We start from the raw sequence: 13,996 nt of genomic DNA on the forward strand, positions 1-13,996 counted from the left end.
GAAGGATGGTGACCTCACCGCCTGGGACTGACGAATCTGTGACGTCTGTGGGTAAGACTGTTCCTATTAGGCCCCTTTCACACGAGTGAGATCCTTCTATCTTCATTCAGCAGAACCTGCGCGGACGTCACCAAAAATTGTAAAAGGCAGAGTGGACCCAGCATGCATGTGGATCCAACACTTCCTGAACTTTAAGGCGGCCATTATGGCACATAACAGGTAGTATTTAGTGTTAAGACCCATCTTACAGAGATCGCCTTGACGTCCGGCAGACGGGCTCAGATGGTTTTGTACAAAATGTATTTGCCAAGCATCTCACTTTATAAATAAGTGTAGCATTAGCACTGTAATATTTTTTGTGACTATGGCATTATTGTACTTTATCTGGTATGCAGGGTGCTGTTGCATTGTCTTTTTTTCTCTATGTTTTTAGCCATGGCAGCGTGCACCTGTGTATTGGGATGTGCTGACTAACCCCCTTTTCTTTGCACCTCATGGTGAGCGCGATTACGTCATCAAAGGTCCTTTTGCAGGTCCTGAAAGAAGAAGAAAGATGATGCCGGCTGCGCGATCAAGTGGATGAGGTGAGTTAATTTTTTTTATTTTTTAACTCCCCAAGCCACATTTTAGTAAGCATTCTGTATTAAGAATGCTACTATTTTCCCTTATAACAATGTTATAAGGGAAAATAATAAGATATATACACAACACTGAACCCAAACCCGAACTTCAGTGAAGAAGTTCGGGTCTGGGTACCACATTCAGTTTTTTATCACGCGCGTACAGAATGCATTGCACTCGCACTGAAAAAACTGAACAACGCAAAGCAATGGCAGTCAAAACTGACTGAAATCGCGCGGGTTTCCCGCAATGCATCCGGAGTAATTCCGGGACGCCCGTGTGAAAGAGGCCTTATTGCTTGTGTAGCTGGGGACTATGTGCAGGACTATCATACAGATAGCAAGGTCTATCCTGTGGCTCTCACTGAGGGTGAGACGCCAGTGAGAACTGGGACTTGTGAACTTGATGTTGGAAAAGGGCTCATGTATGAGGGAATGTTTGGCCAGGATCTCCACTTGTTTTGGGACTTGTGGCGAAATGGAAACACTTCTGCAGAAAGTGATGTAACGCCTCCTACAACACCTATACCTATCCCTTTAAATGAGAGTGTAAGGGAAAAAACACATTGAAAACAATGGTGTTGATAAGGTGCAAAGCGGTTGTGCCAAGTTTGCGGAAATGCATAATGAAAATGTGATGTCATGTGAAATATGTGATGATGATGACATGCCTCTTCCGTTGCAGGTTGTGGTCACGGAAGCTCCCCCTGCTGGTAAAAATGTAAATGAGGTAGAAATGCTGATAAATGTTGAGGGCACACAGCTGAGGGAACCCACTGTGATAAATGTGTGGGAAAATGGGGCAGGGCTAGCGTATGTACCACACGTACCAGAGGAGAGTGTGCAGTCTCTCCAGTGTTCTATGTTTAATAAGGAAATGTCCCTGGTGGGGATTAGCTCATCAGTGCCCCTAGAGGTCAGGATTAATAATGACACGAGCAGTAAATGTGAAGTATGTGCTGTGACCGATAGCAACTCAGAGAGGGAAGCTACCATGTTGTGTTCCTGCGAAACTAAGGTGGTTACTAGTAGCGACCAGACGACAGTTATACCTGACGAGACGAAATTTTATTGGGGAGACGTCAGCCTAGTGTCTGAGACCCATGTCCAGGCAGTGATACATAACCTGACATGTCAGTACAGATGAAATCAGGAGGATAATTTCTCTTTCTCCATACAGTCCCTAGATACGCTAGAGAAGGGACTAGCTGTCCTCAAAGAGCAACTGGGGAAAGCTTCAGAGGAGTGAAAAGAGGAGTCCGAGAAAGAGATGAATGAACTGAAGGATCTAGAGTCACAAATAGAGGTAGAAATTCTCCAACTTCAAGAGGAACTTGCAGCTTCTGAGCAATCCAGATGTCATGCAGAGCAAGAGTTGGATGATCTGATGGTGGACCTGTACCACAAAAGGCAAATTGTGTCTAACCTGGAGAAGAAACAGAGGAAGTTTGACCGGCTCCTTGCTGAAGAGAAAAACATCTCTACCTGATGTGCAGAAGAACGTGACCGAGCGGAGACTGATGCTCGGGAAAAGGATACCAAGGTCCTCTCTCTGGCTAGGGCCCGAGATAAATTGTAAAGGCTAAACAAGCAACTTAGTATCACGGTCGGCGTGGCTATCACATACGTGACACAGAGGGAGGGAACGAGGAAGGCCCTGCCCAAGTGAGAGGGAAGATGGTGACCCCTGACTCACCTGGCGGCTGGCACCTGGCTGCCCTGACGTCCCTAGACGGGTTCCTCACCCGTACGCCGATCACGTGCCTAAAGCCCTGGCTTTCCCTGAGCTGAGCCCTAGGTAGTGAACAGGGCGATGGGAACACTAGTCCGCACCACTAACTCTAAGGGAAAACACCAAGGGGAGGACAGACAACACAGACTCAACATATATTCCCAGGTGGGCGACAACAGGAGACAACAATCAGCCAAACAGGGATCCGGAGGGTAGCACACAGGAACGACAACCAGGATTAACCACTCCAGTGGGTCAGTATAGATGTCCAGGCAGGAAGCTCTATAACTGGCAACTAGAGAAGTGTGAGGGGAGAATATAAGGAGGTAGGGAGTGGCAGAGAAGAAACAGCTGAGGAGGAGAAGCTACGGATCCCTGAGAGAGACAAAAAGGATAGCAAGGCAAACACAGAAAACAATCACTAAGAAACACCGTGATCTTTAGATATAGAGCGCGCAGCCACCCGCTGCGACTTCCTGACCCCGGGTATAACGGAGTCAGACGTGGCTCTTGATACCCTCGTGACAGTACCCCCCCTTTCACGAGGGGCCTCCGGACACTCAGGACCAGGTCTCTCCGGATGAGAGGCATGGAAAGTCTGAATTAACCTGTTGGCGTTTACCTCTGACGCTGGAACCCACATTCTTTCCTCGGGACCGTAACCCCTCCAATGCACCAGATACTGAAGAGAGCGGCGGACCCGACGAGAATCAACAATTCTGGCTATTTGAAACTCCAGATTACCATCCACAATAACAGGAGGAGGTGGCAGCGGCGATGGTTCTAGAGGTGGAACATACTTCTTTAGTAACGATTTATGGAAGACGTTATGGATCTTAAAAGTCTGAGGTAGCTCCAGGCGAAAAGCCACAGGGTTAATAACGGCTACTATTTTATAGGGACCAATGAACCTAGGACCCAGTTTCCAAGAAGGAACCTTCAACTTAATATTCCTAGTAGACAACCACACATAGTCATTCACTCCTAGGTCCGGACCTGGCGACCGTTTCTTATCGGCCATGCATTTATATTTACCACTCATCTTTTTCAAGTTAACTTGCACCTTCTGCCATACCGATGAAAGAGATGAAGAAAACCTTTCCTCTTCGGGAACCCCAGAAGACCCCCCCTCTTTGAAAGTACAAAATTGGGGATGAAAACCGTATGCACCAAGGAATGGTGACTTGCCAGTGGACTCCTGATAATGATTATTTATGGCAAACTCAGCTAACGGTAAATATGATGACCACAACTCTTGGTTTTCAGACAAAAAACACCTTAAATATGTTTCTAGGTTTTGGTTGGTACGCTCAGTCTGTCCATTCGACTGAGGATGGAAAGCTGAGGAAAAGGACAAGTGAACCCCCAAACGGGAACAAAAAGCTTTCCAAAACTTAGAAATAAACTGGGTTCCCCGATCCGAAACCACATCGGAAGGGACCCCGTGAAGCTTCACGATTTCACTGATAAACACCTGAGCGAGAGTTTTAGCATTAGGAAGTGCGGGTAGCGCAATAAAGTGTACCATTTTGATAAAACCTGTCTACTACTACCAAGATAACTGTTTTACCCGCCGACAACGGTAAGTCAGTGATGAAATCCATTGACAGATGTGTCCATGGCCTATTGGGGATGAAAAGTGGCAATAAAGACCCTGCTGGACGTGTATGAGAGACTTTCGCGCGTGCACAAGTAGAACAAGTAGACACGAAATCCATTACATCCTGACGCAACCTTGGCCACCAAAAACGACGAGATAAAAGCTCCAAGGTTGCTTTACTACCCGGGTGTCCAGCAAGTGCCGAATTATGATGTTCTTTTAATAATTCAAGACGCAGGTTTAACGGTACAAACAATTTCTCTGAGGGGCAAGAGGCCGGGGCGTCCCCCTGAGCCTCTAACACCTTTCCCTCTAGAACAGAGTGTACAGCAGAGACAACCACTCCTCTTTGTAAAATAGGTACCGGATCACAAACATTACCCCCTCCAGGGAAACTACGAGATAATGCGTCTGCCTTGGTATTTTTTGCCCCAGGACGATAGGTGATTACAAAGTTAAATCTGGTAAAGAATAGCGACCACCTAGCTTGTCTAGGGGTGAGACGCTTAGCCGATTCTAGGTACAGAAGGTTCTTGTGATCCGTAATCACCGTGACGGGGTGGATTGCTCCCTCTAAGAAGTGACGCCACTCTTCAAGCGCTAGTTTAATCGCCAACAGTTCCCTATTTCCAATATCATAATTCTTCTCCGCAGAAGATAATTTTTTGGAAAAGAAAGCGCAAGGACGCCATTTGCCAGGAGACGGACCCTGAGACAATACAGCTCCCACTCCCACCTCTGACGCATCTACCTCGACAATAAAAGGCTGGGAGACATCAGGTTGAATTAGAACAGGTGCCGAGGTAAACCTCTCCTTTAGAGAGGAAAATGCATCTTTAGCGGCGTCAGACCATTTGGAAAAATCCGTCCCCTTCCTAGTCATGTCGGTAAGGGGTTTAACGATCACTGAATAATTTTTAATGAACTTTCTATAGAAATTAGCGAAACCCAAAAACCGTTTTAGGGCTTTAAGGTTCTCAGGAAGATCCCAATCTAAAATTGCCTGGACCTTCCCAGGATCCATGCGGAAACCTGAAGCAGATAATAGATATCCCAGGAACTGTAATTCCTGAACAGCGAAGACACATTTTTCAATTTTCGCATATAATTTATTCGTCCGTAGGACCTGCAGTACTTGCCTGACATGCACCTCATGTGTTTTCAGATCAGCCGAATAAATTAAGATATCATCTAGGTATATGACTACAAACCTGCCGATGAGATGACTAAAAATATCATTAACGAAATGTTGGAAGACAGCAGGGGCATTGGTCAGACCGAAAGGCATAACTAGATTTTCATAATGCCCCTCAGGGGTGTTAAAAGCTGTCTTCCACTCATCCCCTTCCCTGATACGAATCAGATTGTAGGCCCCCCTAAGATCAAGTTTGGAGAACCACTTCGCACCTGCAATCTGATTAAAAAGGTCAGGAATGAGAGGAAGAGGGTATGGGTCACGGATGGTTATCTGGTTTAACTCACGGAAATCTAAGCAAGGACGCAGGCCCCCATCTTTCTTTTTAACAAAGAAAAACCCTGCAGCCACGGGTGAAGAAGAGGGTCTGATGTGTCCCTTAGCCAGACTCTCGGAGATATAATCTTTCATGGCTTGTCTCTCGGGACCCGAAAGATTATACAACCTGGACTTGGGTAATTTTGCCCCGGGAATCAGGTTAACCGGGCAATCATAAGGACGATGAGGTGGTAGTTTCTGACAACCCTGTTCAGAAAAAACGTCCTCAAAGTCCGAAATAAATGTAGGTAGGGAAGCTATGGAGGCGATTAAGCAATTGTTATTTAAGCAATTCTCTCTGCAATGCTCACTCCACTCCAATATCTCCCTGGCCTGCCAATCCACCACTGGATTGTGCGCTACCAACCAGGGAAGACCCAATACCACCGGAGAGGGAAGGCCCTCCAGAACGTAACATGAAAGACACTCATTATGGTGGTCCCCTACCCGAAGGTGTAAATTACGAACAATGTGGGTGAGGTTCTTCTGAGACAGAGGAGCAGAATCTATAGCGAATACGGGAATAGGTCTCTGCAGCGTACAGAGAGACAAACCCATAGTGTGGGCAAAATGGGCATCAATCAAGTTTACCCCTGCTCCACTGTCTAGAAAAACAGAAATAGACTCCGTCTTAACACCAAAAACAATGACCGCTGGTAACACAAATTGAGATGTACGTATGGAGGAAACGTATACCCCCCGGCTGACATCCTCCGCACAGCCCGGGGTTAGTAGTTTTCCGACGGTCTTTTGTTTTTGAGAAAGGAGGGACAGACATTAATGAAATGACCCCTCCCCCCACAGAAAAAACAAGCCCCCCCCCCTACGGCGAACCTCGGGAGGACGGACCTGACGAGAAGTTCCGCCTAGCTGCATAGGCTCATCTAAGTCAGTACAGGCTGACTGTTGCTTGGGAGAGGTAACCAATTGCTCCGGAATTTTCGATCTCTCCCTAAGACGTCTATCTATTCTGATAGAGAGGGACATAACAGCATCAAGGGAAAGGGGGGTCTCATACAGCGCCAGTGCATCCTTAACCCTTTCAGATAACCCAGAGCAGAACTGACTCCTGAGAGCCGGGTCGTTCCACTGAGTATCCGTAGCCCACCTACGGAACTCTGAGCAATATTCCTCTGCTGACCGATCTCCCTGTAGGAGTCTCCGTAACTTCGACTCAGCCAGGGCGACTCGGTCAGGGTCATTATATATGAGACCCAAAGCCCCAAAAAATCCCTCCACTGACCGAAGAGCCTGAGAACCAGGGGGTAACGAGAACGCCCAGGATTGCGGATCCCCCTGAAGCAGGGAAATGACAATCCCTACCCGCTGTTCTTCATGACCTGAGGAGTAAGGGCGCAACTTAAAATATAATTTGCAGGCCTCACGGAACGTCGCAAATTTGTCCCTTCCCCCAGAAAATCTGTCGGGAAGAGCAACCTTGGGTTCAGTGACAACCTGGTTACCCATAGCAACCGCTGGGGGTGCGGTCTGCTGCATTTGCTGCTGTTGTTGGAGAACAGACGCCTTCAATCCTGCCACCTCCAAAGACAGGCTTTGAAGCTGTTCTGCCAAGGCATCAATAGGATCCATATTGGATTCTAAGTAGAGAGAGAAAAAAAAAACAACAAACAAAAAATTTTAAAAAAAAATTATTATTTTTTATTTATTTATTTTTTTTCTCAAAAAGTATGGGCCAGTTATAATATCACGTTCGGCGTGGCTATCACATACGTGACACAGAGGGAGGGAACGAGGAAGGCCCTGCCCAAGTGAGAGGGAAGATGGTGACCCCTGACTCACCTGGCGGCTGGCACCTGGCTGCCCTGACGTCCCTAGACGGGTTCCTCACCCGTACGCCGATCACGTGCCTAAAGCCCTGGCTTTCCCTGAGCTGAGCCCTAGGTAGTGAACAGGGCGATGGGAACACTAGTCCGCACCACTAACTCTAAGGGAAAACACCAAGGGGAGGACAGACAACACAGACTCAACATATATTCCCAGGTGGGCGACAACAGGAGACAACAATCAGCCAAACAGGGATCCGGAGGGTAGCACACAGGAACGACAACCAGGATTAACCACTCCAGTGGGTCAGTATAGATGTCCAGGCAGGAAGCTCTATAACTGGCAACTAGAGAAGTGTGAGGGGAGAATATAAGGAGGTAGGGAGTGGCAGAGAAGAAACAGCTGAGGAGGAGAAGCTACGGATCCCTGAGAGAGACAAAAAGGATAGCAAGGCAAACACAGAAAACAATCACTAAGAAACACCGTGATCTTTAGATATAGAGCGCGCAGCCACCCGCTGCGACTTCCTGACCCCGGGTATAACGGAGTCAGACGTGGCTCTTGATACCCTCGTGACACTTAGAGCAGAGATGGAGGATCTCGTGAGCTCAAAGGATGACGTCAAGAAGAATGTCCATGAGTTGGAGAAGTCTAAGTGTACTCTCGAGCAGCAGGTGGAAGAAATGAGGACTCAACTTGAAGAGTTAGAGGCAAGAGCTTCTCGAGATGACATGCTTGCTCAATCAAAGGAAAATGAGAAACCTGAAGAGAAGAGGTCAAGAAGTCCAAGCCAGAGCCTGTTAAAAATGGGTCTGGAGATGGTGGCGCTGTGGTGCCGACCGAGGGAGAGAAGATGGAAGATGTCTCCTGCTGAACCAGTTAATAAGGCTGATATGGATGCTGAATCCAAGAGACTCATGGTAGTGAGTAGCAAGGACCTGGTCATGAAAGACGTTCTCTCTACCGTCAATGCCTTCCAAACAGTCAGCGGTCTGCTGGAGAAGAAATATGAGGAGACAGACGCCCAGCATGCAGATGCTGTCTACTACTGTGAGATGGCTCTCCTAGAGCCTGCACGAATGGAGAACGATATCCTGGGTGACTCTGTGGAGGTAATGCCAGTAAAAGAGTCTGATAAGGACCCCAATGTCCCTTTGATGAGAAAGAAAAGGAGGAATTAAAAGGGCGAGTATATGATGCCATGTCAGACAAGGATGAGAAGGCTATCAAAGAGAATGGAAACTCCAAAGAGACAAAGGCTGAAGAAGCTAAGGCCAATGTGTTGGAGTGGAAGAAATCCCCAGATGCTGCAGAGCCCAAAGAGGCTGAAAGAGAGTCTGCCGAAGTGGAAAAAGCCACAGAAGAAGCAGAGGACTCTGAAACTGCCGCCAAATCTGAGATAACCACTGCTGAAAAGAAAGAAAAGAATGAGAATCAGAAGGAGTAAATGAAGTCCCCAGGTGCTGCAGAGAACAAAGTTAAGATGAAAGGAGCGGCTGCTGAAGTGGGAAAAGCCACGGAAGACGCAGAAGACTCTGAATCTGGCCCCAAACCCGAGGAAGCCCCTGCTGAAAAGAAGGGAAAAGTGGCCCAGATGTGTGGAGAAGGGGCGAGCCGTAAGAAGCATGCTCTGCTGGAACAGCTATGCAAAACAAAGGGAGAGCGAGGTCAAAGAGTAGAAAGAGAGGGTCGGCCTGTTAGATGGGCACAGGAGTCCCTTAGGCATTTTCTACTGGGTAGAGAATCGGTGTTGGTGATAAACCAAGCTCTGCTGGCCTGGGTGTGGCAGAATAAAGGTAAAGAGGTGACACTGGCCACATCTTCTAGAGGGCATGGTACGATGTGGGAAAATCCCCAGACCTCCGGTCTGAAGAAGAGGGGGGATATGTGGTGATGTGAACAGTGAAATAGTGAGAAAGTCCCAGAAGGGGTGAATATCTCACCCAGGTTCCTCAACTGGGTGAGGTAAATAAGATCCAGGATGGTACTGGCTTCAGCAAACATAGTTGCTGTAGCTATTTTTCTTTAGTAGTTCATGGGCTGGATTTTATTGGACTGGGGAAGGTAGGCTTGGTAGTGGGACCTCCCCAGTCCACCCCACTCCAGGGCCTGTTTTCACCTAAGCCTGAGGGATCTCCAGGTGTCATCTGAGATCGTTAAGGGGAAATAAAAACCTGTCCCAGGCTGTCAATTTAGGGGAAGAGAGAGTGACTTGGTAGCAGAGACCTGCCGAGGCTCTGCGTGGTCAGTCAGGAGGACTGAGAGGCCACAAGGCTATGCGACGCCTGATCACTTCCCTGGTTAGACTATTTGGCTGAGTAAAGCCGGACCGACTTGCATGTGTGAACGGTGCTCTACAAGAGAGGTAGGGACGTATTTTGTTGATGCTGAAGTGCCATAATAAATCACAAATTTGAACCTTAAACTTGGTGTCTGGCAAATAAGTCTGTGAGCGCGACCTCTTGAAGTAAAGCGATCCCTTACAATAGATAGATAGATAGATAGACAGACAGATATGGAGACAGACAGATAGATAGATATGAGATGAGGAGGCCCATAAGGTAGAAACTGATCAGTCCACAGATAGTTAATACCTCCGTCATGTTGTAAGATTCCTTCCGGAGAGAGACATTGACTTCCAGCACGGTCATATAAATGGCATTTGGGAGAAATTTTTCTTTCAACAAGACAAGTAAAAATGCTTTATGTTATCTTTAGCGGCTAGTAACTAATGGATAAACACAAATGTTCTTCCACATTCTTGTTGATAGTGTCATTTATAAGTATATTCAAGCTGATTTAGCAGATGGCATGTACACAGAATCTTATATCACTTCTACATACACTGAACATCATGTTGAATTCGAGCCAAATTTTTATGGTAATTTCAGAATGATTTTCCTGCTTATCAATAGATCTTGTTTATGGGGAAGAGGCCACTGGATGAGTGAAACAAGATCACATCACTAAAATGCGTTTGACCATTTTCAGGTCACTAAGATTAACTTTGTCATATTAGAAAATATAGACACGAAATATTGAAACTCAATTGAAAGCTAAAAATGAGATATTTAAAGAAAATCATGTTTTGTTTTTATTCAATAATATTGAACTTTTGTTAGGTACAAGCATGGAGAACCCCTTTAAGGCCCCTTTCACACGGGCGAGTTTTCCGCGCGGGTGCAATGCGTGAGGTGAATGCATTGCACCCGCACTGAATCTGGACCCATTCATTTCTATGGGGCTGTGCACATGAGCGGTGATTTTCACACAATGCAGGCCCCATAGAAGTGAATGGGGCTGCGTGAAAATTGCAAGCATCCGCAAGCAAGTGCGGATGCGCTGCGATTTTCAGGCATGGTTGCTAGGATGAAAGTCTATTCACTGTGTTATTTTCCCTTATAACATGGTTATAAAGGAAAATAATAGCATTCTTTAATACAGAATGCTTAGTAGAAGGTCAATTGAGGGTTAAAAAAATAATAATAATTAATTCACCTCCTCCAACTGATCGTGTGCGTAGCTGCCGATCTCCTGTTCTTTCTTCAGGACCTGTCAAAGGACCTGTGGTGACGTCACTGAGCTCATCACATGGTCCATCACATGATCCATCACCATGGTGATGGTCCATGTGATGAGCTCAGTGACGTCACCACAGGTCCTTTGACAGGTCCTGAAGAAAGAACAGGAGACCGGCAGCTACGCGATCAATTGGAGGAGGTGGGTTAATTGTTATTATTTTTTTAACCCTCAATTGACCTTCTACTAAGCATTCTGTATTAAAGAATGCTATTATTTTCCCTTATAACATGAAATAATAATATTTACAGAATACTGAACCCAAACCCGAACTTCTGTGAAGAAGTCCGGGTTCAGGTCTGGGTACCAAACATGCTGATTTTTCTCACGCTCGTGCAAAACACATTAAAACGCTTTGCACTCGCGGGGGGAAATCGTGCATGTTCCCGCAACGCACCAGCATCTTTTCTCGCAACGCCCATGTGAACCCAGCCTAAGGGAATCACTCCTTGCAGTCTACGGTATGGTAACACAATCTAAGAATACTTGTGGCCTTACAGCTTCCCGGTATCTCCAAATGTCATGTAAAATAGCATAATATTTTATCTAAATTATGTCAAATGTGTAGGTATTATCGAGTACACGACCGCATTTTCGGTCCCTTTCCAATCCACATTTTTTGCAGATCAGATGCGGACTCATTCGTTTCAAAAGGGTCGCAAAAGATGCAGACAGCACCCCATGTGCTGTCTGTATCCGTATGTCCGTTCCGCTGACTTATAAAAAAAATAAGAACATGTCCAATTCTTGTCCGTTTGGGGACAAGAATGGGACATTTTTACAGGAGTTTGAAAAGAATGGCATGCACATAGCCGGGATCCATGTTCTGCAGATCCGCGATTTTCAGACCTCAAAATGGAAACAAGGCCTTAAAGAGGACATGTCAAATCTCCTGGCTTGTTCTTTAGTAATTCATTGTATTCCCCATAACATAACAGAGTTTCTTATGCATTGTACCGCAGTGATGGCCACAAATGCGGTCATCGGGAGCAGGCAGTTGAGAGAACAGCCCGATGAAGGCCCCCGGCGGCTGTTCTCGGAACTGCCTGCTCCCGGTGACCGCATTTGTTTCAGACCGGCTCGCGGCGCAGGCACAGGTAAGGGCTTACCTGTGCATCGCCGGACTTGTGAGTTAAGATGGCAGCCCGCATGTGTTCGCGGGCGAACACGGCGAACTAGCCATCACTGTTGTACCGTTCCTCTGCTGTTCCTAATAGAAATGTATGTATACTGTATATTGACAACTGAGAGTCACTAGTTGATGGTGTGTCTATACCCCGTCTAACATTGCCCAATCACTGCTGCCTTTGTTCAACTGTGCAGGGAGACTAGTAATGCCCAATTACAAGTGTATTTTTACATTTCCAGGAGTAATAACAGAGGAACAGCACAATACAGAGTTCTAAGAAGAGATGATCCAAAATTATTATTAGACAAGTAGGGCCGGTTTTAGAAAAAATGTGTCCCTGGGCAAAATCAAAAGTGGGGCCCTAAATCTTGTAATAATGTACTAACAACACAGGTAAATTCTCTCGATTCCGGACCTCCCTCACAGATTTACACCCCGTAAAGCTCCTCACACAGTTCTTCACCCTCATGGCCGCAGAATACGCCACATGCCCCCTCCCCTCACAGCAATGAGTTCCCCTCACTCACGGCAACTGAGAGTGTTAAAAACCGGAAACGTAGGATTCCTCTTCAGGCGCACTTTCCCCCAGAGGAGATCAGGGAAAGCACCCTGTTCTAAAAGTAAGTCGCAGCCTGTACTAGGCTTCCAGGCTCATTGTTAGTATATCCCAGTTTAGGCCACTAGATGGCAGCACTGAACTGTGATATAGTGATTTCTATACAGACTAATGGAGCAATTTACATCTGATGATTGTAAGTTGTGGTCCACTTGGGGGACTTAACAAAAAGTTAAAAAAGTTTTGAAAATATAAAAAAAATTACCCCCATACCCCAAAATAAAAAGAAACAAAAAAAAGCATTATGGGCATCGTCGCATACAAAAGCACCCATACTATTAAAATATTTTAAAAAGTTAGCCCATATGGTGAATAGCATAACAGATTTTTTTTTTTTAAAGGCCGATTTGCTTTTTTTCATCACTTTAGCGGCCAAGAAAATAGATTAAAAAGTGATCAAGTCAACCACACCCCAAAATGGTATTGTCAGAAACAACAGATCGTCCCGCAAAAAATGAGCCCCCACACATCTCCGTAGACATAACTATAAAAAAGTAATCAGGGTCAAAATATCACGATGAAAAGAAAAAAAATGAATTTTTACGAAGTGAGTCCTGATGAGGCTTAATTGCTGCAGTGAGGGGGTCTATAGATGTCCTGAATGGGGGTGCTGTTAGGGTTGCCACCTTTCCCAACTAAAAATACTGATTACACAAGTTAAAAAGATTGGTGTTGGTTAATATGGGTGGTATTTGAGCATATTTTACGTTTTGCTCAATTTTTTTTCTCAATAAAATCTAACTTTTCACTGTTGGGGATGCCCTGTGTATTTAAGTTTTATTTAGCCTCTATTTTTAAAATGTTTCTGTGGGGTTTCAAACTCACAACCTTCTACATTAAAGGCAAGAACCTTAACCACTGGGCTGTAGAGCTCAATGCTAGATAATTGCTGAAAAACCTCATAGAAGTTTCTCTTGTATTATACAAGAGAAACTTCTATGAGGTTTTTCAGCAATGACTCTTGCCTTTAATGTAGATAGTTGTGAGTTCGAATCCCCACAGAAACATTTAAAAAAATAAAATCTAAATTAGATTGATATACATATAGGGTATTCCCAAGGATAGTGACCATGCTTGGGAATACCTCCTTCATGTTCATAACACTGACTCCATATACGGAGCAGGGACTCCTAAGCCGGGAAATTCCCCACTCTGGAGTCCAGACTGTGTGTCTGCAGGGACTGAAGCAGGGGGCCCCTTACAGGATCCGGGGCCCTAGACAATTACCCAATTTCTACCCTATCGCCGACCCTGTACACAAGGAAAACAGGAGAGGCGTCAGGTCCTCGTTAAGGAAAATATATCACCTTCTTTCTGAATTAGAACTACCGGTATATACTGAGATAAACTTTTTCCATTCTATAATTATTCGTTTAATTCTATTTCTTAATATGATTATGGGGCAGCTATCTTATCTGAGCC

General features: G+C 45.7%; 1 long non-coding RNA gene across 1 annotated transcript in view; it reads left to right on the plus strand.

Annotated features, from left to right (window-relative positions):
• Positions 1–13,996, plus strand: part of LOC120977674 — a 30,878-nt gene that overhangs the window by 2,597 nt on the left and 14,285 nt on the right. Inside the window, exon 2 of the long non-coding RNA XR_005773948.1 lies at positions 13,733–13,742. This is a non-coding gene — a long non-coding RNA (uncharacterized LOC120977674). The remainder of the gene's footprint in view (positions 1–13,732; positions 13,743–13,996) is intronic.

This window comes from Bufo bufo, chromosome 8 (assembly GCF_905171765.1).
Source record: "Bufo bufo chromosome 8, aBufBuf1.1, whole genome shotgun sequence".
NCBI classification, from domain to species: domain Eukaryota; kingdom Metazoa; phylum Chordata; class Amphibia; order Anura; family Bufonidae; genus Bufo; species Bufo bufo.